This window comes from Streptopelia decaocto (genome assembly GCF_964273445.1).
Source record: "Streptopelia decaocto genome assembly, chromosome: 2".
NCBI classification, from domain to species: domain Eukaryota; kingdom Metazoa; phylum Chordata; class Aves; order Columbiformes; family Columbidae; genus Streptopelia; species Streptopelia decaocto.
Genome location: NC_138655.1, coordinates 98,337,352 through 98,345,484, shown reverse-complemented (window position 1 = coordinate 98,345,484; position 8,133 = coordinate 98,337,352). Strand labels below are relative to the sequence as shown.

Below are 8,133 nucleotides of genomic sequence, written 5' to 3'. Positions count from 1 at the left end.
CCTCTTCTCCCCTTCCCTTCCCCCTCTTCTCCCCTTCCCTTCCCCCCTCTGCCCCTCTCCCTTCCTCCCTCTGCCCCTCTCCCTTCCTCCCCTCTGCCCCTCTGCCTTCCTCCCCTCTGCCCCTCTCCCTTCCTCCCCTCTGCCCCTCTCCCTTCCTCCCCTCTGCCCCTCTCCCTTCCTCCCCTCTGCCCCTCTCCCTTCCTCCCCTCTGCCCCTCTCCCTTCCCCCCTCTGCCCCTCTCCCTTCCCCCCTCTGCCCCTCTCCCTTCCTCCCCTCTGCCCCTCTCCCTTCCCCCTTTTCTCCCCCTCTCCTCCCCCTCTTCTCCCCCTCCCTTCCCCCTCTTCTCCCCCTCCCTTCCCCCCTCTGCCCCTCTCCCTTCCCCCCCTCTGCCCCTCTCCCTTCCCCCCCTCTGCCCCTCTCCCTTCCCCCCCTCTGCCCCTCTCCCTTCCCCCCTTCCTTCACCCTCTTCTCCCCTCCCATCTCCCCCTCTCCCCTCCTCTTCTCCCCCTCCCATCTCCCCCTCTCCCCTCCTCTTCTCCCCCCTCCCATCTCCCCCTCTCCCCTCCTCTTCTCCCCCTTGCCTTCTCCCCCTCTCCCCCCCTCTTCTCCCCCTTGCCTTCTCCCCCTCTCCCCCCCTCTTCTCCCCCTTGCCTTCTCCCCCTCTCCCCCCCTCTTCTCCCCTTGCCTTCTCCCCCTCTCCCCCCTTCCCCTCTCCTCCCCTCCCCTCTCCCCCCTCCCCCCCTCCCCTCTCCTCCCCTCCCCTCTCCCCCCCTCCCAAACACTTTAAGGACACAAAACACAAGGGATACAAGCATTTATTTTCATTTTATTTTAGCTTCATCAAGGCAGGTTAGTTCCTTGCACTTGTTTAAGGTTGGTTTGGCTAAGTTGTTCTATGCTGCTTTCGCTAGGCTCTCCTACCTACGTTTAGGGCCAACTCGTGGAGCAGCAGGCGCCCAGTCCAAATGGCCCAAAGAAGCCGTGGCAAGGGGCCATGCTCAACGCTGCAGCGGAAGGCAAAAAAAACCCCGGAGACACTTGCTGTCCCACCTGGGGGGGAAAAAAAGCCTTCCTCCCCCCAGCTGCAGGGCACGAGAGGCCATCTTCCTGGTGCTTGAGCAGCAGGCAGGAACTGAGCCAAAAGGGCCCAGAGGACCTCTGCAAAGTGGTCATGCTCCATGCTGCAGAGGAAGGCAAAAAACCCCCGGGGACCAGGGCCAATCTGCCCCGGGGGAAAAAATTCCTTCCTGACCCCAGTGCTGGCGATCGGCTGTTCCCTGAGCATGTGAGCCAGACCTGGCTCCCTGTCCCACAGGCTGCTCACGCCTCCCAGGACCTGCCCAAGCCCTCGCCTATCCTACCCTATCCTACCTTGAGCTCGAGCCATCTCCCGGACTTCCAAGAGTGCCCAAATGCCTCTGACCTTCGAAAAATCCATCCAGCGGTCCTCTCAAGAGTCCCTGACCAAACCTGGGAAAAAAAAACAAAATGCCAGAGATGAGAATTACTGAATGCAACTAGAAGACACAACAGAGATGATGGAGGAAAACAGCAAGAGGGGAGGGAGAGGAGGAGCAGAGAACACATAAGGAAAGGAGACCCTTGCATCTCACCCAGTCAGAGGAGTAAGAGAAGGGTTCCAAAATACCAGGCTCTGAATAAAAAGCATACCTCGTAAGATTTTGTCTCCAAGGCTCCACACTTTTCCTTTTTTTAAGGCAACGTGCAGATCCCACGGTGTGCTTTGGTGTCTGACGGTCTCTGGTGGTCTCCAGTGGGCTTCTGTGCACACACACACACACACATCTAGTTTTTACTTTCTATATCTCCATATTTCTATTAACTCTGTAGTCTGTATACACGTCTACAGGGAGAAGGAGAGAGAAAGAAAGAGTCTGAATTATTTGTGCAATGTGAAAACCTTTTCCCTTGAAGGGAAGCTCCAGCTCCAGCGCTGTCCTCGGGTCTGTGGCGCTGTCCCCCGCTGTGTGGCGGCTCCTGAGGACTCCTCCCGGCGCTCTGGGGCTGCCGAGCAGAAGATGGCAGCGACTCTCCTCGACTCTTCCCCAGGCCCCAGGGCAGAGGAGATGCCCCGGCATGAGGGCCGGGGGTGCGGGCTGGAAGCCGGGCTCACCTGTGGCTCCAGAGCGGCTGCTGGTCCGGCCCATCCCCGGAGGGGGCTAGTGGCGGCTGCAGGGGCGGCGCCGCTTGCGGCCAGGCGCCTGTTTGGGGGCTCTGGGAGAGCCCCCGGCCGTCCTGCGGCGCTTCGGGCACCACGGCGCCGCGGGCAGTCCGGCCGTGCTGCTGGAGTGCCCCTGCAGCCCCGCCTGAGGCGGATCCACCTCCATCACCGCCTCCTCCTGCCGAGGCGGATCCACCTCCATGGGCTCCGCCTCCTCCCGGGGTGGGTCAATCTCCATGGGCTCCTCCTGCCTGTGGGCGGTGCTGCTGCTCCTGACAGGCCGCCGCCGTTTGGGCGGCGGAGCCATCGCAGGGGGTCCCTGAGCCTCCTCTCGCTTCTTCGCGTCGATCCGGCGCTGTCGTCTGCGGCCTCTTCTCTCGCAGCGATGGCGCAGCTGGCACAGCTGGGCTCCAACTGCCATCACAGCGGCTCGTGGCGTCCCCAACGGCCGCTGCGGTGGCCGGCATGGCGGCCCCCGGGGCCACGAGGCCCCGTTGCGGGGCCATTTTGCTCTGCAGTCCGGTCAGTGCTCAGGTTTGGTTTGCCCCTGGTGGAACTGACTCCTTGGCCTTTTGTCTTAAGGAAAGAGCAACAGCTGCAGATCTTTGCACAATATGTTTTACCAGCACGACAAACCCGGTGGTTGTATTGCAGAATTCTACTCTGCTAAGGGATTCTGATATTTCTTTAGTGCTGTAGTGTTAAGAATGCAAAACGTGTTTGAAGAGACAGTGCTTTTTTGGCTCCAAGCCCCTTCTATGGATGTTCAAGCGTTTCCAGAAATCCTTCTTGCAACAACCCTCTTGTGAGTTCCAGACTTGTGAGTATTATTTCTGCTTGTTGTTGCTGTTTAATCTTTTGTTTGCTGAGGGAAAACTTGCTGTAAGATCTGTGAGCAAAACGTGTTCTTGGAATATTTGCCAGCTGAGTGGTGTCTCCCTTGGCCTTCATCTCTAGGGGGCGATGGGTTCAGGGCAGCCGCGCCATAGAGTAGCAGTCGCACGATTGATACTTGTAATCGGGTTCCTAATTGGTAGCCTTTATTTTGCGTGGGTTGTGTGTCGAACTGCTCAGTAGTTAGTTTGGTTTCACATTTCCTGAAGGTCTAGGCAAAGATTAAAAAAACGAATGGACGTAAAGAGAAGTATGTGTTATTTTGTCATGCCATGTTGCTATTTGAAACCTGTGTTGATTATTGGTGATATTCAAGAAATTGCCAAGACTTAGAGGCCAGATCTTGATGTGCTGAGCAGAAGAGTGCAGTGGATCTGTTTGGTTGCCAGGCAGCTTTCTTGACCCATGTGGCCAGTTTATCAAGATTGCACTGCACGCCTGAGAGAGTGAGAACGATCCCCTCTCTCCTTAAATAATTACCATGACGCTAATGGGATGAAATTCTTGTACTGATCAGCCTGGATGTCAGTCCAGCTCTGTCCCATCTCTGCCCCCCTTCCTCGACACGTCACATCTGTGGGCAGAGCAGTCAGAATGTCCTTGGCTCTCAGACGGGAGCAATTAAAAACATGAGCTCTGTGCTGGGGTGTTATCTCGTGTTCTCAAACTAATTCCAAATAATGACTGTGCGAGCTGTGAAAAAGAAAGGTTTCTAACTCCATGAAGAAAATGAGTTCACTTTCAGTCAAACCAGCACAATTTCAGGTATGGAGCCCTCAGGGCTCTGTCAGGGCTTTCTTTTCTCTTCTGCCTTCTCTTCCCTTCCCCCCTGCCCTTCCCCTTTCCCTCTCCCTTCCTTCACTCTTCCCTCAATACCACTTTCCAGGACACAAAACGCAATGGATACAAGTGTTTCTATTTATTTTATTTTTTTTTAATTTACTTCATTTTATGTTTTTTCATGTTCTGTTATTCCATGTCATTTCCGTTTCTCACTCTTTTTCAGAGCCAGTGCTCACAATCCTTAACACAAGCCCACATGTAGCCAGGAGCAGGCTGATGCATTCTTCAGTTTAGCTTGAAAAAACAGCCCTTGCAGGCTGGCAAAGGCAAGTCCCAGAGCTGCAGAGAGCAGCAGCAGGAATAGAGGCCAAGCTTTGCCCCGTTCCTGAAGAGGGAGAACCTTGAGAATGAGGCGCGGGACTGACCATGCACCAAAGAAGAGGTATGTGGTACTGTGGAATCTTTTCCAAAGCATCACATGTAGCAATGACTAGCAGATGTTTTGCCTTGCACACCTTGTTTTGCTGCTGTGCTTCTTGGGCAGGGTGCACGAGAAGCGCTCTGGTCCCTGCCAGGCGCTGGCGTTGCCCGCAGGGAGAGGTGCCGAGTGGCAGCTGCGAATCCTTCCTGTTCCTGACAGGACACCAGTGGCTGCTGCAAAGCACTGGGTCCCCATGCAACATCTCTGCATGCTGTTTCCTACATCTACCTTCTTTGTCTGTAACTTGTTTGGGTTTTGCTTGTTTCTTTCTACCTTCTTTGGTGTTCTGGTTTTGTTGTTGATGTTGTTTCTATTGTTGTTTTGGTTTTGTTGGGTTTTTCTAAGTTGGTTTCATTTGGTTGGTTTAGGTCAGTTTCTATGAGTTGATTTTGGTAGGCTTTTTGAGACTGGTTGTTTGAGACCGTATGACGTTGTTGGTAGGTTGTGTGTTCGTAGGTCACTGAAGGCTGGTTGTTTTAGGTTAAGGTCTGTTAAGTTTGGTTTAGGTTGGCGGTCTTAGATTGCTTGTTTTGGGTTTGATGGTTTAGCTTGGTTTCGGTTGGTTAGTTTGTGTGGGTTGGTTTAGGTTGTGTGATGTGATTTTCTTACCGCTGATCTATGTTGTTTAGCTTCGGAGGTTTATTTTTCTTGGTTTTGCTGGGTCCTTGGTTGGTGCTGTTTTCTGATGATTCTTTAGCACTGGTTGTGTTAGTTTGGTTTAGGTTTCTGGTTTTAGTAGCTTGGTTCAGTTTGTTGCGGTCGTTTGAGGTTGGTTTGAGGCAGGTTCTTTGAGGGTGGCTGTGAGAGGCTGGTTGTTGAAGGCTGGTGGGTTCAGGTTGCTTGATGTAGGTGATTTTTGGTTGAAGGTGTCTTCCGTTGGTTGTTGTAGGTGGCGTATCTGAAGCTGTTTTCGTTGAGGCCGTTTTCAGTAGTTTGGTTTAAGTTTGTTTAGATGATTTTAAGTTGGTTGGTTGGTTATTTTAGGTTGTTTCTTTTCAGTAGGCAGTTTAGGTGGGTTGGCGGGTGTCTGTGTTTTCAGGTAGGTTGGTTTAGACAGGTTTGGTTTACCTAGTTTAGGTTGCCTGAAGGGTTTCTGTTGAGGTTGGTTTAGGTTGGTTTAGTTACTTTTTGCTAGGTTGTTTTAGGCAGTGATATTTACGTTGCATGTTTTGAAGATGGGTTCCTTCAGGTTGGGGTGGTTTAGATTGGTTGTTGAGGGTGCTTTAGGTGCTTTGGTTAGATTGACATTGTGTTTTGTTGGTTTTAGGTTGTGTCTGGATGATTTGGATGTGACTGCAGTCTCGCTGGGACTTGTGTTCCCCCACTAATCACCAGGCTTGATTGGGCTGTTTCTGCTGTCTCAGCAGATGTCCCCTTCCTCCTTCCCCGCTCCACGTGTTTCCCTCCCTTGCTCAAAGAGGACGAGCTTCCCCGCTAGAGGCGAACCATTGCTAGGTCAAGGGGATACGGTAGCTGCGCTGTGCTTGAGAACCTCCAAACAAGCTCAGGGTCCATTTGTAGGAGAACCTGGGGTAGTCAAGCTTCCAAGACTGCAGACACATCCAAGTGAGACACTGCATGGGGTAGGGTGGCTGGTGGTTGGAGTTTGGTTGTTGAGGATTTTTAGGGTGTTTTAGCTTCGTTGTTGACGTTTAGTTGATTTAGATTGGTTTTTAGCTTGGTGATTGTAGGCTGGTTTCAGCGATTCTATTTAGCTTTGGGTTGTTTGCTTGAGGTCATTTTGGTCAGGTTATGTCATTTGGTTTCATATTTTTGAGGTTGGTTTAGATGGGTTGTTTTAGGTAGTGTTATCCTTTATCAGATTGTTTTGAAGTTGTTTGAGATCGTTTAATGGTTGTTTTAGGTTAAGATTGGTTGGTTTGGGTTTGTTTAGCTTGTTTGGTTACAGGTTGCTTAAGGTTGGCTGAGAAAAGCCGGTTTCGATTTTTCGATTTTTTTAGTTTTCGATTGTTTTAGGCAGGATTTTTTAGATCATTTGGTTTGGGTAGGTTTGTTTTAGGGTGTTTAGGTTGGTTTCTTTAGTTAGGTTTAGGTTGGTTTAGGTAATTTGTTGTAGATTGTTTAAGGTTCTGCTTAGGTTGTTGGTGGCTGATTGAAGTTTTTTAAGGCAGACTGGTTTAGGTTGTTTAAGGTTGGTTTAGGTGACTTGTTCTGTGCTGGTTCAGGTAGGCTGTTCTAGCTAAGTTTAGGGCCAACTCGTGGAGCAGCAGGCACCCAGCCCAAGTGGCCCAAAGAAGCCGTGGCAAGGGGCCGTGCTCAACGCTGCAGAGGAAGGCAAAAAAACCCCGGAGACGCTTGCTGTCCCACCTGGGGGGGAAAAAAGCCTTCCTCCCCCCAGCTGCAGGGCACGAGAGGCCATCTTCCTGGTGCTTGAGCAGCAGGCAGAAACCGAGCCAAAAGGGCCCAGAGGAGCTCTGCAAAGTGGTCATGCTCCATGCTGCAGAGGAAGGCAAAAAACCCCCGGGGACCAGTGCCAATCTGCCCCGGGGGAAAAAATTCCTTCCTGACCCCAGTGCTGGCGATCGGCTGTTCCCTGAGCATGTGAGCCAGACCTGGCTCCCTGTCCCACAGGCTGCTCATGCCCCCCAGGACCTGCCCAAGCCCTCGCCTATCCTACCCTATCCTACCTTGAGCTGGAGCCACCTCCCGGCCTTGGGAGACTGCCGAAATGCCTCTGAGCTGATGGACCTTGGGGGCAAGAATCCTTCCTGTGCCTGGTGGGCACCAGTGGGTGTTCCAAGCACAGAAGAAATTCCCTTGGTCTCTCCACTGCTATCCAGCTGAAAAGGATTTCCATCCATGAGCTGAGCTTGGAAGGTGGCCCTGCCAGCAGATCACCTTGCAGTGGAGAACCTCCAGCAGCCTCATGCAAGCTCTTCCTCCCTCAGCCCCTGCCCTGTGATTCCACCAGCTCCTCAAGTGCTTCCTCTGGGATGTGTTGGGGCTGCCCCCGGGCCAGCTCTGGCAGTGGACACGGGACCCGGCTGCTCCTTTGGATCCTGCCCAGGGCATTGTGAGTGCTGCATTGCCGGGTGCTGGCATTGTGACACGGGGGTGACAGAGCCACACGTGTGCAGCCCCACCCACCCCAACTCCGCCCAGCACCCTTGGGAGGAAGCCTTTGGGGTGCTGGCCCCAAATCAGTCCCTGTCGTCTACAAGACAGGGGAGTAATCAACCTAAACATGTCCCTTTTTTGCCAAAAAACAGTGTGGATTTGTTGCCAGTCCAGCCTCACTTCCAGTACTTCTTCCTACAGCCCTGTTACGAATTCCTGACCAAACCTGGGAAGAAGAAACAAAATGCCAGAGATGAGAATTACTGAATGCAACAAGAAGACACAACAGAGATGACGGAGGAAATCAGCAAGAGGGGAAGGAGAGGAGGAGCAGAGGACATGTAAGCAAACAAGATCCTTGAATCTCACCCCATCAAAGGAGTGATAGAAGGGTTCCCAAAGACCAGGCTCTGAATAAAAAGCATACCTCGTAAGCTTCTGTCTCCAGGTCTCTAATTTGCTGCTCAGCCTCAGGTCTGCTCTGACAGTAGGCCACATTTCTCTGCCTCATTTCAGCATCTGGATGCGTCAGAAGAAATGTGTGAGCTGCTGCAATAGCCTTTGCAAGGTTATGAGCCTAAACAGGGATGGGAAAATAGGAAGGGGGGGAAAAGGGTTAATGGGGGAAAAAAAAATCAAAGTTCACCAGTTTTTGTCAACAAATTTTCCTGCAGCTTCTAGATTCCCAGCTTCCTTGTACTGAAGCCACGGTCTT

General features: G+C 52.5%; 2 long non-coding RNA genes across 2 annotated transcripts; one reads left to right on the top strand and one right to left on the bottom strand.

Moving 5' to 3' along the window:
• Window positions 1-814: 814 nt before the first annotated feature.
• LOC309436192 lies at window positions 815-2,061 on the bottom strand. Its single transcript, XR_014183304.1, has 3 exons — window positions 1,922-2,061; window positions 1,672-1,782; window positions 815-1,470 (listed from the first exon to the last, which is right to left on the bottom strand). It is a non-coding gene; the product is annotated as an uncharacterized lncRNA (long non-coding RNA).
• An 823-nt stretch (window positions 2,062-2,884) lies between these two features.
• On the top strand, window positions 2,885-7,878 carry LOC309436193. Its single transcript, XR_014183305.1, has 3 exons — window positions 2,885-3,002; window positions 4,083-4,301; window positions 7,620-7,878. It is a non-coding gene; the product is annotated as an uncharacterized lncRNA (long non-coding RNA).
• Window positions 7,879-8,133: the final 255 nt, after the last annotated feature.